General features: G+C 41.2%; 1 protein-coding gene across 1 annotated transcript in view; it reads right to left on the reverse strand.

Moving 5' to 3' along the window:
• grm3 (glutamate receptor, metabotropic 3) overlaps positions 1–13,827 on the reverse strand; it is a 52,886-nt gene extending 39,059 nt beyond the window's left edge. The window contains exons 1-2 of the mRNA XM_086073187.1: positions 13,511–13,827; positions 3,203–3,258 (exon numbers count right to left, since the gene is read on the reverse strand). The gene's annotated coding sequence lies outside the window, so the exon portion shown is untranslated. The remainder of the gene's footprint in view (positions 1–3,202; positions 3,259–13,510) is intronic.
• Positions 13,828–23,233: the final 9,406 nt, after the last annotated feature.

Here is a 23,233-nt window from a genome sequence, read left to right on the forward strand (position 1 = left end):
CAATGCAATAAAGGGTGTGGAATCGCTTGAATTGTATCATCCACTTCTGAAAACTGATCATATCGATGTGGCCCAGCTCGACTGTCTGGCCCGCATGGTAATGAGGGCCAAGTGTAAGTGAAACATGAAGGTCGCAATCAGCCGACGGAATCAAAAGGTCACACTTCTTTCTCCTGCCGCCCCCCCCGCTTGCCTAATACCAGCATTCAGCTGAATCATGCTTTTTATCAGAATCAAATCGAATGGGATTGGTCTCAGCAGCAGTAGTTCACCAGTAATAATGCTTCAGTGAATAGCAGTAATGCTAATAATAATAATAATAGTAATGCTAGCATTAGTAATGCTATGAGCACAGCGTGACTAGGAACTAGCCTTTCCGCTAATAGCGGAAACACATGATTGAATAAGTCGCATCACATACAATTTCCTATAGAGGCCACAAGATATGTGGCAAGGCACTACTTTTTTTTTTATCCTAAAAGAAGCTCCTAACTCACTTCAACGTGGTTTCTTGGTTATCAAAATGACACAAGATAAATAACAAAGCAAAGTACTACTGTTAAACTCCCGCGTGTTCTCAGTTGAGAATTAGGAAATTTGACTGGAATTTAATAGCTAAATTTGACGGGCCAATTTCTGTCTGAGCAGTTTGCTATCATGCTTGGGGGCATTTTGATGTCACAGTCATGATAGTAAGACACCTGGGAAGTGTGTTAAACATTTAAAAAAATGTACACTATGTCTTCTTTAAACTAAAAATCTACGGGTGAAATGAGTCTCCTCAAGTAATTCGAGTACCTCGGTTAAAAAAATGCTCAAGGCATTTTTTCTTTCTCGGATAAGTAGCCAACATTAACATTTATGGACATCAATGCTTTCTCGACATCGAGTCATGGCAAAATGGCTGACTTGACTTGATTTGAGGCGCCTGTGCTAGCGACTAGCAGTGGTAGCGGCTAGCGGCTAGCGGCTAGCGGCTAGCGGCTAGCGGTGAGATCCTGATGAAAGCCGTCAGATAACTTTTCAAAGGCAGTATAAAAGACGTAAATGACTCTGCACACTTTGATGCTGACAGCTGAAACACTTGGCATTCCTAACCGGCAAAATTGTTACTGTGGTCAAAATGAAAAACAGTTGGCTGTTCATTATTAAATGGAAATGAGTGTGTGTGTGGATGGCTGAATCTGAGGCTAAAATTGCAAATTAATCATTTAAATGGCCTGGGCACTATTTTCTGTTTCTTAAAACGAGGTACTGTACAAGGTGATTTATTTTTTGTTTGCCATGTGTGTGATTCTTGGTTAATGTGTAAAAATCAGTATGTGTGTAATTCTGTTGAGTATAAAGTGAACAATAGCAGAGGACGGCAATGACTCAGTGCCATCAAATTGCACTAATTTTGACACCCTTTATATATATATATATATATATATAATATAATGTATGTTAGGGGTGTGCCAAAAAATTGATTCTCATAAGAATCACGATTCTCATTTAGTACGATTCAGAATCTATTTTAAATGTCCCAAAATCGATTTTATTTAAATTATTTTATACTGTCTTGCCTTTGTCTGTGTGTGCCTTTATTTGGAGCGCTGTTCATGTTGTACCCGGTTTGGCCACTGAGGGGCATTGTGGTTCCACGAGGTCTAATACACTGTTAAGTTGTAGCCACATTAGAGAGTAGAAGGAAAAAGTCACGATCAAGTTATTCCAATAAAAGTTTTTTTTTTCCAGCGTGGAGCCGTTCTTTTGAGTGATAAAAGTGCCGCGAGTAGCGCGCTAATTAGCATTAGCGAGTCAGACTGGAGTAGATCATTACAATTCCTTGCACATCTATAGATTGAAGCAAAAATCATTGTCAATCAAATCATTTCGAATTGAAAATCGTCCCAAATAGAAAATTGATTCTGAATCGAATTGCAGACCCAAAAATCGGAATTGAATTGTGAGACATTCAAAGATTCCCACCCCTAATATATATATATATATATATTTTTTTTTTCCAGTAAGCTATCCCAATAACAACATAATCGATAGCTGCAGCCCTATAAAAATCATAGAGGTTATTTTGGCCTATAAGCGCAATCTTGAATGTGAATCTAAGTTTATGTGTGTGTGGGAGGAGGATGAAAGCTTCCCTTTGGATGCAGGCAGCAGAGATTTTTCTTCAGGCGGCTGCCATATCTTTACCACTCGACTCTGTGATATGACACACACGTAAAGACAAACAGCCGCCCCCACACGCACGCACACACACCTCTGCGGCTTCTCTAAGGAGTTGACCTAAAAGCAGACTATTTCTATGTCTTGCCACCTCCCTCTTCTTCCTCTTCGCTCTCTCTCTCTCTCTCTCTCTCTCTCTCTCTCTCTCTCTGCTACAGACGTCTGAAATGCTCAGCAAACACCATAAACGACCGTTTCACAAGGTAGCGAGACACTAATAAGACATTTGAAGTGCGATTTGTATGACCAAGTCGCTCTCGTCTTCATCTTTTGCCGCCACAAAATCCACAGGAGGCGAGCCGACATGTGGTTCGATGATATGCATCCAGCCTTGAGACTCGACGACAGCTCCGCTATATGCTTTGTTTTTAACTTTTACGTAAGAGATGTTGAGGTGTTGTTATATAAAAGCAGCTGAGACAGAATGTGCATTCCTCGAAATGGGCCAAGTCGCATCTTCAATTGAGTGTGTGCTTCATTAGATCTTTTTGGAAAATATCCCAAAACACAAGAGCTAAGGCACTAAATTGCAGCACATTTTGTCCCTTCTGTTTGTTTTTTTTAATCATTGCAGAACTTGCAGAAGTCATGAATTGGTGCAGTTTCACCATTGAGCTTCTATTGACTTTCATAGTGTGACTACTTTCATTTGGTAACCCATTGCCAGTGTCGTATCGTGACGGGCAGAACAATGAAATGCTCCTCCACTAGATGGCAGATATTCCTGCATATCCACCTTTTGCCATTCTTACAAGAAAATAGCTTTGTGTTTGATTAAACAGAAGCAGGTTTCGCATTTGTGAGTAAACCGAGTTGAGATCATGATTATTTCAGCATGTTTACATTTCGTGACATGTTTCCTGCTTTCCAATCCAAAAGTGCACATAACACGGAACATGACTTTGATATGAATTGAGTTATGAGCTTGATTGCATTCACAATTACATTTGTAAGTCAAGGTAGCCCGGAGCCTTACCTGAATGAAGAAGCAACGGAGCAGATGGCTGATTGCGGCTAGCGACATCCCAACACCTATTGAAGACAGACATACAGAACATCAGTAAACCGTCAGAAATAAACGGTGGAGACAATTTTGAGTTGGAGACGAGCAGTTGACGGATACATTAACGCTCCCTTCTCATGTTTCGCCTGTTTTTTTGGGGGATGTTTTCCACCACTGCATCCTGTCCTCCTCTAACAGGCAAGACTGCTCTGCAGGACACGCATCCGTGCAGGGTCGATGCCCAGACCACCACAGAGCACTAAGACCAGCAAATTTCATTGCAGCCTTTCATCAGTATATGCTGCTGTTTTTTTTCTTCACGTTCTTTTTGGTCTTTTGAGCAATTTACAGTCAGGGCACGTATGGTATAGACAAATAATGGGCAGGTCATCAGTCAACTGTCAGGTTCCATATAGAAAAAATCGATTCGGCAATATATCGCGATATTACAGCACACAATTCTCGAATCGATTCAATATGCGGCCGAATCGATTTTTAAACATCAATTTTTAATGGAAATGTTCAACAAAACGTCTTACCTAGGGTTAGGATTCGCACATTAAGCATGGAAGAATGTTATATTAATGGAACATTAAGCCTTAATATTTTATTTCAGTGCTGTTCAAACATGAAACAGACTGCAACCTGTTTGTTAAATGCAGGGGCTCATTTATAAGCCTGAATTTGCAGATAAATAAATACATTTTCATACAAATCTTACAGTGTACATGTACAAGTTTACTGATGAGTATTTTCTAAATTTGAGGTTAAAAAAAATTGCAATAATAAATGTATAGATTCGTATCGGGATTAATCGGTATCGAATCGAATCGTATACTATGAATCGTGATACGAATCGAATCGCCAGGTACTAAGCAATTCACACCCCTAGTAGATATCACTGTAAAAATGTTAGTAGAATTAACAAAGAATTTCTGTAAAAACGTGACATAAAAACTATAAATGTGTAACTTGCATTGATATGTTGTAAAACTCTGAAAAAAACACAACTGTTGATTTAACGGTAAAACATCTTTCAAATATATTTTTGGGGAGAATTCACAAATTACTGTAATTTAGACACAAATAAACTAAAACAAAAAACATTGGGATACAGTTACAATTACATCATAGAATAACACTGTCAGTAGGTTATTTGGTACATTTTGTTTATGCCAAAAGAAGCATGCATTTTACAAAGCCATATTACAGTTAATTAATATTTAGATATACAGTACAAATTTGAATATAAAGGTTAATTTAAATATATTATGTTCATTTAAAATTGATATACTGTAGACCTAATTACTAATTTACGTATCAGTAGGCCTACACTTGAAAAAACTGAAACTCCAGTTGTTCCTGATGCTGTGTAATCATTAGGTAAATGAGTAGTCAAAATGCAAAGCGCTTTGAGGTCATTGTAAGGTAGGAAAGCGCTATAGAAATGAAGTACGCTTTTGGACATTATTTCTGGGGCTTCTACCATGGCTAAGTACATTTTGTGTTTAAATAGTGTTATTTTGTCATGTTTAATTTATTCTAAGCTCGTTTTTTGTCTTAAATGTCCGACTCATGTCCTGCTATGTAGTTAGCTAGCTTCCCTGCCCCCAAAAATGAGTTTGCAAACGGGTTTATTTTTAAATATACCGGATCTACCTTGATGCCGACGCTCGACTTTCTGTTCCGGCTCGTGTCATTTCTTCAGCTTCATGAAAATCCGCATGTGGCGTCCGGAAAAAAGAGAGCGCTTGCGGAAACCTTCCGCAGCGCCGCATCCGTTCCGCACCGCATACACACCGCACTGCTGCTGGTGTGAATTGACACGCAGACTTGAATGCTTTCTATTCCTTGCGGCGTCCGTACGGAAAACGCACCGCGTCCGTTCCGCAGTCAGTGTGAATTGGCCGTTGTACTACTTTGCTCCGTAAAATTTACATACAGATTTTATTTGTTGTATTTTTTATTTGTCGAATTCCGGTATAATTTACAAGCAGTTACTGTTTATTGCACATTAAATACCGGTAAAACGAATTGTTCTGTAAAGTTGTTTACATTTGCACTGTATTTTTCACAATTTCTCTGGCAATCACAGCTGCCATTTTTTTCCTGTTAAAACAACAGCATTTTTTTTTTTTCTGGGTTAAAATTCTGATTGACACCTATGGATAATTTAGAGGCTTCAGTAAACACAATAACCATGTTTTTGGAATGAGGGAGGACGGGCAGAAACAAACTAATAAAAAAAACTCCACACAAGATGATCTAAGACGAGATTGGAACCAAGAACTTCCCAACTTGTGCAGAAACGTACGTCATGTTGCCTTTTAGTTGAGCTCCAATCCGAGTGAATTCCTTTCATTTTGGCGTACCTTAAAAAAAGCCAGCCCCGTCAGTCAGACGACCATTCCATCAGCTGAATGACGGCCGGCCTGTCAAAGGCAGAATTAGCCATCTGCGCGTGACATCTATCAAACTTAAATGTCACGTAATGACCCTGGGAGCGATGGCGGAGGCATCATTCAAATGCATGGCCGCCGGCTCCGGCTTGATTCATATCCACACTGCGACAGTGGAAGCACCAGGGGTGCTACAGGATGTTAAAAATCAGAGTCACAAAGAGGTGCTACGGGTACTAAAATTCAAGACAAACTACATGTAATATGGAGGACCAAAAATCCCCCAAATTAAATACATGCATACACCATTAAATATTTAAATAAATGTGACATTATTAATTCGATGTTTCATTTAATAATTAAATAGGGAATTAAATCAATCAATGTCTTATTAAATGTGTCATTAATTAGTTACATTATATCACTTATATTATTTTGATGTTGGTTTTGCACAACAACAAGCCTCGAACACTTTATCAAGAGACGTCAGCAATAAAAATCCAGCACCGTTGCTCCCATGTTTACAACCACTTCAGGCCAAAGCAATAGATTAGACAAGATTTGAGTGAACCACCCACTAACTTTGATGGTCGAGTTTGACGGATAAAATAAATTCTGCAACACAGGTTCCTAAAGGCTCTGGATGTTGTGGGGCTGTTATGGTTGACACGTGTCTGGATTAGCAGACCGGGGTGGTGGTCCTCCTTTTTAAGAAGGGGGACCAGAGGATGTTGTCCAACTATAGAGGGATCACACTCCTTAGCCTCCCTGGTAAGGTCTATTCAGGGGTGCCGGAGAGGAGGGTCCATCGGGAAGTCGAATCTCGGATTTCAGGAGGAGCAGTGTGGTTTTCGTCCCGGAGAAGCGTTTGACCGTGTCCCTCGGGGGTGCTTCGGGAGTACATGGTACCAAGCCCCCTGATACGGGCTGTTCGGTCCCTGTACGACCGATGTCAGTGTTTGATCCGCATCAGTTAGTCGGATTCGTTCCCAGTGAAGGTTGGACTCTGTCAAGGCTGCCCTTTGTCACCAATTCTATAGATAGGGTTCGACAGGTGGATCGGTGCTGCGTCTGTAGTGATGCGGGTTCTGTATCGGTCTGTGGTGGTGAAGAAGGAGCTAAGCCAAAAGGCGAAGTTCTCGATTTACCGGTCGATCTACATTCCTACGCTCATCTATGGACACGAGCTGTGGGTTGTGACGCAAAGAACAAGAAGCGGCCGAAATGAATTTCCTCCGTAGGGTGTCCGGGCTCTCCCTTAGAGATAGGGTGAGAAGCTCGGTCATCCGGGAGGGACTCAGCGTGGAGAGGAGCCAGTTGAAGTGGCTCGGGCATCTGGTTCGGATGCCTCCTGGATGCCTCCCTGGAGAGGTGTTCCGGGCATGTTCCACCGGCAGGAGGCCCCAAGGACGACCCAGGACACGCTGGAGAGACTATGTCTCTCAGCTGTTCTGGGAACGCCTTGAGATCCTGTCGGAGGAGCTGGTTGAAGGGTTGGAGACAGGGAAGTCTGGGCTTCCCTCCTAAAGTTGCTGCCCCTGCGACCCGCCCCCCGGTTAAGCGGTAGTAAATGGATGGATGGATAGATACAATATGCCCTGCTAAGCTAATGGCTATTTTTCATTGCCTATAATGGGAACACCGCTCTTGCCAACATGGCCGCCACATAGCTGCTTCTGTTTGCTGGATCTGGTCTTTACCGTAATGCCCATGACAGCAACGCACAGACTTATATATGAAAGGACTACTAATAGGTCCTCGTGACTGAAGCCAAAGGCCAGCCATCTTATGACTAACCGTTATTTTTTATTTTTTTGCTGAAAACGTGTTTTACACTACAATGGAGTAATGAGAGCCTAATTACCAGAGGCCAATTCTGGAATTAATAGACTTTGACAACTACTCTGCATTTTAACTCATTTGCTCCACAAAACGTATACAATACATTCCGTTTTAAATGTTTTAAGTGTCCCAAAGATGTATTTATACGTTTTTTGTTTTTATTTTATGCTAGAGCTTTGATACAGCCTCTCAACTGCAAAGAATGGTCGAAGAAATGGTAGTTATTACACAAACGGCCACCAGGTGGCAGCAGAGCAAAGGAGATGATGCTAATTGCTGCAAAACGAAAACAGATAGAAATATACTTTTTTTCTGATGAAAGAAGAGACTTTAATCTTTCTTTTGGCAGATTAATGTTTTCATAGCAATAGAACACAATATTCTGTGGGCCTTGCAAAATCAGTCAAAATACAGTAAAACAGCCGGGAGTGAAGGGGATTGCTTCTGTGAAAATGGCTGGGAGTGAATACGTTTAAATGGCCTGGGCACTATTTTCTCTTTCTTAAAAGGAGGTACTGTACAAGGAGGTTTATTCTTTGTTTGCCATGTGTGTGATTCTTGGTTAAGGTGTAAAAATCAGTACGTGTTTAACTCTGTTGAGTATAAAGTGAACAATAGCAGAGGACGGCAATGACTCAGTGCCATCAAAACTAAGGTGATGGGAGAGAAAGTTGATTGTGGTTGTTATCATAATTGCTCTGGCCAATGCAAACACTGACCCACTTTTGCACCCTTTGGTCTAATTAGGATCACAGCCAGCTGACAACATTTGGATCACTCAGACCCCTCGCCGCCATGAGCTGTGGACAGGCCACAAATGTCTCACTGCCTATTTACCTGTGAGATGACGACACACACACACACATGCTCACACATACTTTTCTTCTCCACTTCATCAATTATTTAAGAGTCTGATCTTTCTCAGAGACATCGCAGGCGTACATCCCACTGGCCTTTCCTCCCCGCTCAGTGAACGTCTGCGTATGAATGGTGCTGAATGTAGAGGAGGGGGTGTGGTGGCGCACTGCGAACCCTTTGTGTGTGTGCGTGTGTGCGCGTGTGTGAGAGTGAGATAAAGAAAAAGAGAGAGAGAGAGAGAGAGAGAGAGAGAAAGACGGAAGTAGCAAGCGATCTTCAGGCATACTTCATTAAAGCGGAAGAAAAGTATTGAAAACACACACACATCCCCTCCAAAAAACCTGAAAAGCAGAGAGCACTACAGGAAACCTCCAAGGTAATTAATTTAATGCTATCATTATGGCACATCTGAAAAATTGATACATACATGGCATGATCCCATAAATGTTTGTTTTTTTAACGTACTTCCAAGACTTGATTTTTATCAGTCACACTTTTTAGGAATTGTGATGGTTCCACCTGCTTCAACATGGCTGGAGCATACTTACAGTAACCAGCTGTTATAAAAAGAGCAGAGGGCTCCTTTAAACTTGAATTGAACTTGAACTTGAACAAGAAGTGACTTTTTATTACAGTGTTACCCTACCCCGCCATAATACAGTTTACACATTGTGCCCCTCTTATTGCACAGAAAGCATTATGGACATTTCTTACGTGGTTAGTAAAAACATTTTTGTTATACTTTGCCAAGTGAGTATCTAGAGTTGTCTGCTTCCGGTTCAGCTAACTCTGTGTGTAATACAGTATCAGTTGTTTGAAGGTTTATAATTACTGTACATAACATCTATGCTAATTACCATTAGCCTGCCTATGGTGTTTCACATTATATGTTAGCATTAAGCTCACTCATGTGGCTTGATTGAACCTTTGGACTTTAAATATGCAGTGTTTAATTCTATTTTGTGTTAAAACTAAAAACATACTTTCCTTATATGGTCTCTCTACACGGATTTTCACCTATCACATCTGGAACCATAAATGGGGGTTCACTTTATTTGTTCCCGCAACTATGTGCAAAAGCAAGAACTGTGAAATCCGCAAAGAAGTCAGTTTTATTTTTTACATTTATGTTTTTAGGCTGTAAACGCCTCATCGCGCACTTTTCTGAGGCAGGCATTAACATTTGCTCACATTTCTCTCTTGTTTAAACATGCTCAAAGTTTAAAAATAGGTACACCATGCGTCGGAAGTCGAGCAACTTTAGGCACCTGACGAGACGGGATGCATCTGACAGCTAACTTTAGGCATGTGTCGTGGGTCATGCAAAGTGCATGTCGCAATTGTGAGAAAAGATGATACAGTTGATGGATTGAATGATGAAAGCCCCTGATTTTCAACCCAATCCATGCGGAAAGTCAGCGCTACTCATGGCATGTTTCTTACTTGTATATTTATAAGTAAATTATTATTTTGTCATAAAATACACTTTCGCAGTCTTGTTTTTGTTGTTTCAGAGTTAAACTAACCTATCTTTTGCGATTGATTACTAATGGCAAGGAAAAAGCTAGAAAAAAAATGAAGTCTACTACTCCATATAGGCCTGCTCTATTTTTTTTTGTGTGGGTGTATTCAGTGCTTATATTGTCACAGAACACAATATTCTGTGGGTCTTGAACCACCAGCCATCATGCTCTAAACCAGCTAGCAATACGGGAAACTGCTTTGAAAAGACTAGCAGTAAATGAGTTAACTACACAAGTGTGTTTTTCTTTTTCTTTGTCTTATTTGTGATGCAAACACAGAAGCGCACCAGTGAAGGCAGTGAGGAAAGATGTGACACCCGTCATATAACCAGACATGGAAGGCATGCCTCAAAGTTGAAATTTGGTTGAGAAATCATGAGACGTCAACAAATTCCTATGAGCCGTCTTCTAATGACATTATCCCATAAATGCACCAGGAGTGTGTAAAAAACAGCATAGAGACATTTAATATGCCACAAGCTTACACTACCATCATTGCTACTTTCCTATTGCTGAGGCTGTGTACTGCATACAGTCCGGCGAGAGAAGCGTCGTGGAAGCTTCAAGGCCATGCACGCACAGACACACACACACACGCACACACACACAACCACACCCCCCCCCCCCCACACACACACACACGTGCGCGTGCTCGCACATATCATCATCATCAAGGTGCTCCAACAGGAGCTCATGTAAGCATATTCACCAGTGCAGAAATGCTGAAACACAAGGCCATGTTGCAGACTCGCCCCCTCGCCCATAAAAACACACAGCCTTTGAACACACACAAAATACAACCATGCAGAGCACTCACTCACACATACACAAAGGCGCGTACGTGCACACGGGTGTATCATCACGGTTTAACACATGGCATCAAATGCCCATGCCAACTCCCGCGCCTTTTTTGACCCACCATTACTCCCCTAATCATAGATACACAAATACATACATAAAAAGTGAATACATTACATGTCATTTTTTACTTCCTGTCAAAATAGTCCTAAAAAAAATCTTTATGTTTATGTAGATTGTCAGCCATTCAGGTCATATAAATATACAAAATTAAAGCAACTGGACTCTTCTAGCTTGTTGTGTTATTCTTATTTTGGGAAAATGCTAAAAATTGACAAATATTATTATGCTAACAATGAAGCCCATATCCCACTGAGCGGGCGCATTGTTTGCAAAGATAGCGAAGTTCTCGTCACGTTCGTTTAAGGTTGCTAAACATTGTTTGCTAAACGTTTTAAACATTGTTTGCGAAACGTCTTAAAGGGGTTTTTTTGTCGCAAGAAAAATAAAGAAACAGAACTGTTGGCCAATGTGTGGTGAACGTTGCGACCTTGAACATACCCTGACGAACGCTGACGAGAAATCAAAATTCGCTACTTTCAAAAACACTCGCATGTCCATGGCTCCCAAAAAATTGCTTAAGCACCATCTAGTGGTATCTTAGTGCCTAGAAAATATGTTAAACTGAGGGGAGGAGCTTAATTTGATTCGAGCCATAGCATTGTTTAAAAGGGAAGTCAACCCAAAATATTCTTGATATAATTATGTTCTATGCACCTTCACTAGTCCAAACATGGCATTTGATTGAAAATGACAGTTGCTCAGGTGACGACCAATCACGAGAGCTGGGCAATACCGTCGCTTCCCGTCGTTGACGATGGCAACGCCCACCTTTTGCCGAGCGTGTCCGCGTATTCGATGATTTTTTTTTTTTGCGAGGCTTTGTATTATAAAGCCTTGCAAAAATACACGAAATGAGTGACCATCTGTACTCACCCCGATCGACAGACGTAAACGTGCTTCAGTTGGTGCTCAGTCCGTGTATTTATTTGAGGCTTTGCGTCATTGTGCACATATTAGCGTAAATAATATTTTGGGGGGTTGACTTTTCCTTTAACCAGGGCTGGACTGGCCAACTGGCATACAGGGAAGATGCCCGTTGGGCCGGTGTCCTTTGGGGTCGATGTGAGGCTATTCAATTATTATTTGCCTCCGTTTTACCCGTTTTTCTTCTCAACTCATATTGAGCCACTTTCGTTTTGGAGGTACCCCACCTGGTCCAAAAATTTGGTACGGCATAATGAGATCCAATACAAGCGTTGTATCAGAAATTTTGTACGCCCATTTCATAAAGATAATTAAGTTCAGTTATAAGGGGATTCATTCAACATGTGCTTTTAATTCTTAGGACAAATGAATCGACAAACACATGCCACAAAACTCAAAAGTTTAAAGTTTGGTATGGCTGGTGACATTGTACAATATGTATTTTAGGGGTCCTGAACACGACCCTCTAAAAATCACCAAAGTTGCTGAATGGCCATCATAACAGGACTCACGAAAGACTCAAGCACCCATGCCCGAAATTTTGTAGGAAGTCAGCCATTTTGAGTTGCAATTGGAAGCAGGGATCCTCGACAGATGGGCGACACTAAATGGTCAAGCTTTTTTGCCTACCTCGTCTAATGTGGGCATCAAAGTTTGATGATCGTTTTGAAGGTTCGCCATGAAAAAAGCGATGCGGGAGACAGTTCTAATTAGGGCTCTCGCACCAGTTACACCAATCAACATGAAAAAGTTTCAAGAACACCATGCTGTACGCCGGCGTCCACCCACATTCCCAAAACTTAAATTTTAGGTTCACAAAAGATTCTAAATTGTCCTTAAGTGGGAATGTGAGCATGGCTGGTTGTTTGTCTACATTTATGCTGTGATTGGCTGGCAACCAGTCCAGGGAATAACTCACCTCTCACCCAAAGTCAACCGGGATAAGCTCCGGCACAACAGCGACCCGAATCAAATAAGCTGTTCAAAAAAATAGAAGGGAGGATGGATGTTTAAAACACCGCACCCTCAACCCCCAAATCCCTTTTTAATATAAAATGGCAAATAACCGAATAGTATACTTTATTCCTGTTTTAAAATTCAATTAACTGTTAAAAATATATAGTAATAACAATAAACTGGAGGGGTAATCGCTTATACAAAAGGAAATGACGTGGTGTTAATACATTTATGAATTATAAGTGAGCTTGGCAAAGAACCGTTTTGAGATGCTGTTTTTTTTTTTTTTTTTAGATCTGCATAATGTTGCAGTCAGTCCCAAATATGAATAAAATCAATCCACCTTCATTTAAAAAAATAAGAAGAACGCAAATTTACACAATGAGTAGCTCCCTACCTCGGTTTGATTCAAAGTGTGTCACATTCTAACAGGCAGCAAAGTTAAGCCTATTGCAAGGGCGGCGTGACATAATTCATGCAGATTTCATGCAACTGCTACTTCTGCACATTTACTTGCCGGGGAAAAAAACAAAAACGACTCGCTGCGGACGTGGGTGGACTTTTAAAGGATTTTGGGGCAGGACCTCACGGGGTCAGCAGATAGTCCACCTGTATGCACGAGACGGCGGCGTGCGTTGCCATGCAAAGTTCAAACACGACTGCATCATTTCAGCTTGTCTGTCACGCGTTTGCTGCAGAGGATCACCGACTGAAACGCGTCTTCTTGTTATCAGGAGAAGTCAAACAAATCAAAGTTCTACACCAATTGCAGACGCCGACTGACAATTTCTTTTCTCTTTTATCCCGCAAAGATGAGAAATAGGGGAAGGTATTTTTTTTGTTGTTTTTTTACTCACCTTTCTGTTGTCTGGTTGTGAATCCCTTCTCTGCTGGAAGTTTGACTGGGTCTACTCCCGATCCCCGGAGGAGTCGCGCTGAGAGAGAGGATGCTGCCGCTGTGTGTACGCGTGTGTATGTGTGTGTGTGTGTGTGAGAGAGAGAGGGAGAATGTGTGTTTGTATATGAGAGAGGGTGAGAGAGAGAGAAAGAGAGAGAGAAAGAGGGAGGGAGGGAAAAAAACAGACGTGGTGAGCTGAAGCCCGGTGCCAAAGGATGCTTCAGTCTCCTAGCAACAACAATCGATCTTTGCGCGGAGACATTTTTATTGGATAAAAAGAAAACTTAGCCATTCCAACACCCCCACCGCCGCCATCCTTCTTTGCACATGTTTACCACTCGGATCAGCAACAACCAGGAGAGAGAGGGCGAGAGTGAGGAGTAAAGAGATGTAGAATTCATCTTCGACCATCTGTCCACTGGAGAGTCTGATAAAAATGCAAAAATATATAAAAAAAAAACATATATTAGAAGTAGTGCATTCCATGGAATCACCGGCAACATTTTGACGCCATGCTCCGCCCACATTTGATGGCCGAAGATAGCCCAAGATGGCCCAAGATGGCCCAAGATAGCTTCGCCTGGCTGTCTAGATTTGCCAACTGCCGTGTAGGAGTTGGTCAGAAGATGCGCCCTGAATTACATCTCCAAAATGGTTGCTTGGAACAAAATGGCCGCCTTCCTGCTTCCTGTTGAATTTGGAGCATGGCTACTTGAGGCTATTTCACGAGTCCTGTCATGATAGACATGCCCACCAAATATTGTGTCAATTGGTGAAATCGGTGGCAGTTCAAAATGTTCAAATTTGGATGTTTGGCCCGCACATTAGATGGCATCGACAAATAAGCTCAGTCACTCATCTGTCGGCTTCTTTTATGCATCCTTTTATGAAAGACATGTCCATCAAGTTTCATGTCCATCAATGAAACGATGGTACTTGTGAGATATTTCTTTACTTTTACTCAGAAAAATCATGAACATGATCTAATTTTGATGCCTGCTTCTCCCACACATTAGACGGTGTAGGCAAAAATCTTGGCAACTCAGTATCGCCCATCTGTCTAAGACACTTGCTTTCATTTAATGTATTTGTTTCTTTTCATTTGAAGTTATTTAACTAAGAAAGCCTCAGAGATTTTAAAGGAAATCTAATTTACAAGAGTGTCCTTTCAAAGACGATGGAACACAATTACAGACAAAAAATTTTGGGTGTCAATCGGTGAAATTAAATTGGTATTAACCATCCGTCCAAGATACTTGCGTCTTATTGGGTCAATTCCCAATTCAAACTTAAAAAAAGTATGAGCATGGAAACTTGGAGCAAGGATTCTTTTTCTGTCACAACGGAGACGGCCAGCAAGTTTGGTGTCGATGGCAAAAACTGGTGGCAGGGGCTCCCTTTTTGCAACTTTCTATGGGCTGCGACTGAATGAGTTGTGATTGCTTTCAAAAGTCGGTGAGTTCTCAGGCATGTTGAGGCCCCCCAAATGGCGCCTTTGTTAAAGGTGCCAGCTAACACGTGATTCTGCATTCAGACCTATTGTCTCTCCAGATGACCATCCAAAGCTAACGTGTAAACAAGTCCAAAGCCTGAAGACGAGAGCGACGCGCACACGCAACAATCTGTGAGCGCGAACTTGTTTGTATGACACGGCGCTCATTAGAATGCAGGCATGCACGTCTGCGGTGCCTATTGAACAGAAAATCCTCTTCATGCATGATTGAGTCACAGAGCCTCCTCACTCAGCTCAAACACACACGGTCTGTGGAGAGGCCTGATTTCTCCATTGTAAAGTTAGCGGAGTGCATAGAGATACACTGGTGTGAATGCTTTCTGATTGCAGCTAACGGCCAAAGACGCAGTTTTTGTTTTGCGTGTGTGTGGGGGTGTGTGTGTGTGTGTGTGTTTGATCACAAGTACTTACAGGACAGAAACAGGTTGGAGTAAATGCCAATTTCACATCAGACATAAGTCGATTTTACAAGCTCACTTTTTTTTCTTGTAATATTACGACTTTTCTTGAAACACTCTCCTTGCAATACGTCAGTGCCAAGCTTCAGTAAAGTGAAAAAAAATCAAGCAACTACTTTATGCACATTCTCCGACGCATTTTCAGCCGCTTATCTGTTATGACAAGCAGCCAAAAACACACATACAAAATATAAGCATTGTGAGGAACATTGTCCAGACGTGAGTGAGAAGTGGCCAGCCGGAGCTTACGAGGAGGCCATGCCCCTTAAAGGCACTTTGCACATAAGTGTAATACTGTGCGTCTGTAAAGGCCTGGATACACCAATCTGACGTCGGCCAAATGTGACCGACGCCTACTCTCTGTGGCGTCGGCCCGGACATCGGCACGTCGTGAAAAAAAAAAGACGTAAATACACACCGCACCGACCCCAACGTACGTACCTTCAGCGCATATGCGAGAAGTAATTCTCCTCTATACCATTGGCGGCGCTAATCATTATTCCTAAAGGCAACCGGAAACCTCTTTATAGGGGCGGGATATAAAAACAGAAACATTGCATACCGGTGACTTTTTCTCTCACGATGTCCTCCCACATGAATGAAATTCCTCTGGCTTTTTGCACAGTATATAAAAGTAAATGGCGTCCCCATGTCATGCCATAGTTTGGCTCTCATACCTTTGTCGGCATACCCTTTAACGGTAATATAATACAATGCTGGTCTCTCTTGAACCGAAGAGACAGAGTCATCTTCCCGATCTTCTGTCCGGACAGATGTTGTACGTTCAAATGCGGAGGGTGCAGCAGGGTGACGATGCGCAAAATGAGCGGGAAAAAAAAATGGTCCAGGCTTTCCATCAGTACTGTTTATCCGCGTTTGTCGCGTCCTCTTCTTGCGCCGTGCGCTGATTCGCTAGCTAACAGCTAATCACAGTGATCAAATGCCCCGACGCCGATTCAACATGTCGAATTTGCTGGAAATGCCCCCCCCCCCCCCCCCCCCGACGTATTCCAACTCGATACGACTTTACGGCAGTAATTTATACATTGATTGGTGTATCGAGGCCTTAACAGCCTTACAAAGCTTCATATAAACCATTTATTTTTTCACATTATTTTTTATTATGTTTATCAATATTAGTTTTTTAAATGTATTTATACGCCGTTTTATGTATGTTTTATGATGACGTAGTTAAATAGAATATAAAGAATATCATGAATTATGCAGTAAATACCAACATACGCAAATACCATACATGGAGAGGTTCACGAGTCTGTAAGCCGCAGTAATAGTTGATTTTGGCTGATGAAAAATAATATCAGCTTTTGAGTATTGTTAAATTATACCTACATGTATTACTCCACAGTTTTTGTTCAAATATGCATTGCTTAAAGCGGCACGGATGCTATTTGGCAGCCCGTCTTTTGCATTCTTTGTTAGCATTATGCTAAACGGACTTTCATAAGGCTTTCATAATTTGGTTCGGTTAACTCATACAGAAAGTGTCATTCTCTTTGTTTGATGTTTAGTTTGACTGTAAACCTCACCTGGGAGTGGCATTAAACAGCTTGAAGCCTCTCTGGAAGATTTGATCTTCATCTGCCAAATCGGGTCACTCGTATTTGAAGGCAGCACTGCAAAATGACAACATCTGAACATTTCTGTCAAAACGCGTATCCGGAAAAAGTAAACATTTCCAAATAAATCACTAAGATATAGAATCTCCCAGACTTTATTACAGCCATAAAACTTTTAACTCCCTCTCCTGCAAAATGACAAAAATTCAGTTAGCTCACTCTAGTTGTCAGTAGTAGATTCATTGATCGGTATGCCAACTTGGACAGCATTGATTTGTGATGCAATAAATGATATTCTGTCTCCGCCTCTTTCATGCTACCACGCTGTGCGGGGGAAAAACTGCATGTGATCAGGCAATGATTGATCCCTTAAGTGACCAGGGAGGAGAGCATCTACTTCACACACACACACACACACACCCACACACACACACACACACGCAACCTCACGCTCGCACAGTGTCAGTCACAGCTTTCCCCAGACCGCATCCCAGAACGAGCAAGCGAGATGCTGGCCGCTCTAATAAGGGCCGCATTGTCTGCATGGCATCCATATATGGAGCGAGCCCTAGAAAGCCAGCTTTGTCCAATAAGGGTCCCTCAGCGAGGGGGCTTTGTGCCCAATACTTCCCCACAGACAGATGGACAAAAAAAAAAAAATACAAAGATGGAAAGAAAAGAAAAGAAAGAAAGACATTAATGCAGGAAGCTATACAGATGATAGTCAATAAAAATGGACCATTTGAAGACCACGTGGCACGGCCGTGTGTGTGTGTGTGCGCGCGCGCATGGGAATGCTGTGTTTCGCCTCATCGCCAGTTCATATCGCAGGAAGTGGGTCCACTGGGGCCGCACGCGCTTCCTTCTACGATTCCCCGCAGATGGTTTGCGCCCGTGCGCTAATAGCTTTAGCAGCGCTTCATTTCACACTCATCTCCATGGATGGCGTGCACACACACACTCACGCACACGCACGCGCACGCGCACGCGCACACATGAACACACGTTGGCCCGACGCTTTTAAATGTAAGCTCCCTTCGACTTTTGCTCTAATAGCCACTTGTTATATGGCCAAGTGGATAAAAGATTTCCCAATTTTCTTAAAACACTTTAATTTAGGGATGGATGAGTATCCCGCTGATACCAGGCCTTATTTCAGGGTATCGTCGCCCTCTCGTGGCCATTTTACGATCAGGAAATATAAATTACAAGTTCGAAAATAAGAAATTGCCATTAATTTCATGCACTTTTGGGGGAATATGGTATATTGGAATATATAGGTCTTTCTTCTTTCATTTTATGTACCAAAAAGTACTTGGTATTGGTATCGGTGACTATTCAAGAGTTGAGTACTCGTACTCGTATCGGTCTGAAAAAAACTCAACTCAACTTTATTTATAAAGCACTTTAAAACAAGCATTGCTGTATACAAAGTGCTGTATATGGAACAGAAATCGGTAAAAGTAAAACAAGAAAATAAAACAAATATTTTAAGTAAGTTTACAAGTACATAAACTTTATATCAATACATTAATAACAAGATTAAGGTAAATGAGTGAGTGAATAATTAATTAAATAAATAAATGAATACATAAAATAAGCATCAATTCCGTAACACTAAATACAGCACAAACACACCACACACCCTACATTTAGTTTTGTGTGTAATTCCACCATCAACCACTAGATGGTGACACACTGTTCTGTTTGACACTAAATTTGAAAGAAGAAAAATGAAAACAGGAAGTGTTTCAGTTCAGTTTATGTTTTTGTTTAAGATTATTGAATGCCAAATTCTCTTCAATCTGCTTTTTTTTACAGAAAGTGATCGCTGCAGGTTCATTTTATAACATACATCTTTGCGCATGAATATGCATATTGTGTGATGAAAAATTAGTTTTGGAAAAAATGGGATTCCTTTACTATAAACAAAGAGGGATCTGTGTATTGTACTGTTGCACTGTACAATATATATATTTTGTCATTCATTGCTCTCTTTCACGCTCAATATATTATATGTGGTTAAATGTGTTTTTATCATTTTAAAAGTGTGTATAAAGTCCTTTTTAAAAAAAAAGGAAGTGTCGTAAATGCTATAAAAACATGCCTAAGGACAATTTAAATAGGGTATTTCTATATTGCGGATGTTATTCGTCTGTAACGTAACCCCATGATGGATTGGGGAGGGTTGAGGGGGGTCCTCTACAGTGTCGGTAAGACGCGGTAGCAGCCCTCGAGCTTCGTACCTGAAAGGTTATATCTGTGACATTCATCTGTGATTCAATTTTAAAATGCGTCAGTACAGTAGTAGTGAAAATCTTCTTTGTTTGTGTGTGCACATACTGTGCGGTGTGGTACTGTCTGTCATATTGTTTTGGGCTGTGTGGGTCTCCAAACAGGAGGTCTTGTAATTAACTTGTGTACACAGGCATGCCTAACACACTTCGTAGGACATGCACTGACCTGTCTGCTGTTCATCTGCTCACGTTATTCATTTTCACTCCTGAAAATAAACAGCTTCAAAACTCAATCCCGAAGAAAATACACATAATAATATTAACACCCCGCCGCCCGCCCGCGCACATAGCCCAAAATCCAGTGTACGGTGTGCGATTTGTGGTCTCCTCAGCGCTTTCTGAGTACGAGCACAATTCATTAGTAATTGACCGCAGCAGCCTCGCTCATGAAACATTAACAGGCTTGCGGTGAATAATTGATTAATGATATGAGGCGGTCTGCAGCAGCATTCTGACAATAAGAGCAGCAGCAGCAGCAGAGCACAGCGGCCACACCGTCCGGCACGCGCGCGTCACTCAGTCACTCACTCATTTTGTAGTCATTCACTTTGCGCATTCACCCCTCACTCACCTGCTCACTCATTCATTCATCATTCCATTTGTAGACTACATTACTTCTTACTTCCTTGGCAGTGTATCTTAGAAGGTTAATTTGGCAGCGCAAACAGTAAATGAGGCAGAGAAGTCCTATGCATGCTCTACTGCTATATCAACTTTCTTTTTCAAGTTGTATTCATTCATTCACTTCCATGGACGTTTATATTCGTCAAATTGGAATCCAGCTGCTTACTGCCACCGATGAAAATATTTCTTTAGCATCGTTTTTAATAGTTAGGCGTGCAAGGGGATTCATTGTCTGTAGACCACTATATTGACTCACAGGTCCATGTCGACGGCAGCGTTGAATTGCCTTGAACTCAAGATCAGCACAGTTTTTGAGTAGCGGATACAGATTGCGGGGTGAATCTCAGATTGCCGCTTGGATTATGGGGGAGAGAAATTGGAAGTGGGACAAGTTTAGACAGCTCACAGTATGTTCTCAGCGTTCATGCCTTGTTGCGTCAACCGAGTAGCCTGCTCAGATGAGGGGAGAAATATCTTCTAAGACAACCAGAAGAGGCCAGTTGCTATCAATTTAATGCTCTGAGAATGAAGGGAATGTTTACAGGCATGAACAGAGTTTGTATAAAGACTCAGAAATACACATAGCGTACTACTGGGATGTTTGTGCTAATACTTTTCGGTCGGGATTCAATATCGTAATTGCTTTAGCAGAGATGAACCATATCATGTTAAGCATTCGCTCTTTGAACCGTTGGGTACGGCCAGTGAGAAAGACGCCACGCTTTGCGAAGGTCCACACACCTGAGGATCAAGCATTTAAGTTAATTTGTTAAAATGTATATTTACTTGTACATTTATGTTTCCAGAACTATTATTTAAACATTCATACATTTTGGTATTTATTTTTTCTTTTTACAAGTAGCTAAATTGATGTGTGGAATCTGCTGCGCTCCGTCATTCCCTTACATTTACCTAAATTTTCACTTTATAGAGTGTCAAATTTACACTCCCTCTAAAACAAAAAGATATACATAACCGTAAAGAACAGTTAACACTAGTGATGGGAAAATGAAGCTTCATGAAGCACTTGTAATATTTTTTGACTCCTCTCGATGCCACTCTTGGTTGAAAGATGCAGTGGAAATGTAATCAATTTCCTTTGCACTAGCCTTTATATTTAAACCAAGAGCACCATCGAGGGGAGTCAAAAAATATCACAAGTGCTTCATGAAGCTTCATTTTCCCATCACTAGTTAACACGATCCCATTTAAAAAAAAGAAGGTTCAAGATTACCGCCATGATTGTTGATTTGACTCACTGTAAATCTCAAATAAATGTTTGTCGCTACAGAGCAGCCTCACTGTAGACACATTTTATCGGGTCCGTACAAGAGTGACTTTAAAAAAAAACAACAACCAAAAACAGTATTGTTGTTTTTTTTTGTAAGTTTTGCATCACTTTAGGAAGACATCAAATATCAGTGTAAAGAAATTTTGGGCATTTTTATGGGTGTCAAACTGGGTCAAATTTGAGCTAACGGAAGTGGTAAAGGTGACTTTAAGTCTACTTGAAACTGCAGCTTTAGTAATGGCCAGCAGGTGGTAACCTAGTGGTTGCAAACAGAGTCCATGAGAAAATGACCCTACTTGACTTGTGAAAATTGAAGATTTCATTTGCTAGTCTTATTCGCCACACTTCAATCACTATTTATTAGTGTTGTTCCGATACCGATACTGGTATCGGCAGAGGCCCCGATATTGCATTAATACAGTGGTATCGGTGAGTACTAACAAGTAACAAGCCGATACTATTAATTCTGGACTTTGGATGCAGCATCTTGTGTCATGCTCAAGCACAACATTCATATGTGACATGTTCAATGCATGCCGAGCTAAGATATCCTATTGGCCCTTGAATGTTCTGAACCAATGGCAGGACAGCTTTTTCATGTTGAGAAAAAAACTTGGAATTGGAATGCCAAAAAACGGTATCGGAACAACACGACTATTAATACATAACTCACTTATTGTCCTGCTCACACTTAAAACATGCACGTTGTGCAATCTGGTTTGGTGAATTGAGTCGTACTTAGACTGTTTCATCCTTGGATTGGCCTGTTTGTCTAATGAGAAGGAAACAAAGTTGTGATAAGTGCCTGACTCATCATTCATAAAAAGGAGAGAAAAACGCAAATTTTCTTTCAAAGTGGGTTACGCGCATAGCAATAGTCAGGCCCAATTTTTTGCATTTTCCTCCCTCTGTGACCAGCAACGGCCCGAGAATGGGATATCTCTGAAAAACTATCTTGAGGGATTATCCTGTGGTGTGGGAAATGTAGAGTGATTTGTCTTCACTGATCTGTTGGGAAAAAATCATAAATGCTAAATCTGTTTAAATTTACAATTGCAAATCCTCGGCTGAGCCGCAAACTCCTTGACACACTTTATCTTCTAACATTTTGACCCATAAACGCCTCGCCTTAAATACCGTTGAGTGGCTCCCAAAACTTCTTGTTCTTACATGAAGCTTCCGAATATGATTTTAGTAGTCTATTGTGTCAGCCACCGAGACTTTGTGTCTTCACACCAATGTGCACACGCATTCCCATCCACATGACATTGATGCTGGTCCTGGGAGTGAACATTGGGATAATGACACTGATAAAGATGATGATGATGACACTGATGATGATGACGGCAGGGCAGACAAGAACTGAATGTCAGGCTGAGGGATGAGCGAGCTATTAGCGGAGAGACAAAAAGTGAGACGATGTGTCCACTGTCAGCGCTGATGAAACGAACTGGGACCAGTCACAGGCAGCAGTTTCACCCTTTTAAATCAACTAATGATCTATGTGTGTGTGTGTGCGTGCGTGTGCGTGTGCAAGTGTATGTGTGTGATTAGCCGGGTAAGGGGACGGTTCCGTTCACAATCACACCCTTTAATCTTTAACCGTTCTGGCGGGAAGACTTGTTCCTTTCATGACAGGACCCAAAATAACATTGAAATGTGATACTTCTACACATACGTTGAACCCTTGACGTAAAAATACTTCACCTTACAAAAACGATTTATGAACTTTCTCCTTTTTTTCTCGACAGACGATTAAATCACTAAAAGGGATTTTTTTTTCTTAGTGATTAAGGAGCGATTGTTCATTTATTTACATTTGAAATGATTCTATTATTAGTTATCATTATATTTAGTTCAACACTAGACACAAAAAAACGGGTTGGGGCATGAGGCTTTGGAATGAATTCATGACATTTTCA

The sequence above is a fragment of the Leptonotus elevatus genome, chromosome 4 (assembly GCF_054856555.1).
Source record: "Leptonotus elevatus isolate MCC_2025b chromosome 4, RoL_Lele_1.0, whole genome shotgun sequence".
Lineage (NCBI taxonomy): Eukaryota > Metazoa > Chordata > Actinopteri > Syngnathiformes > Syngnathidae > Leptonotus > Leptonotus elevatus.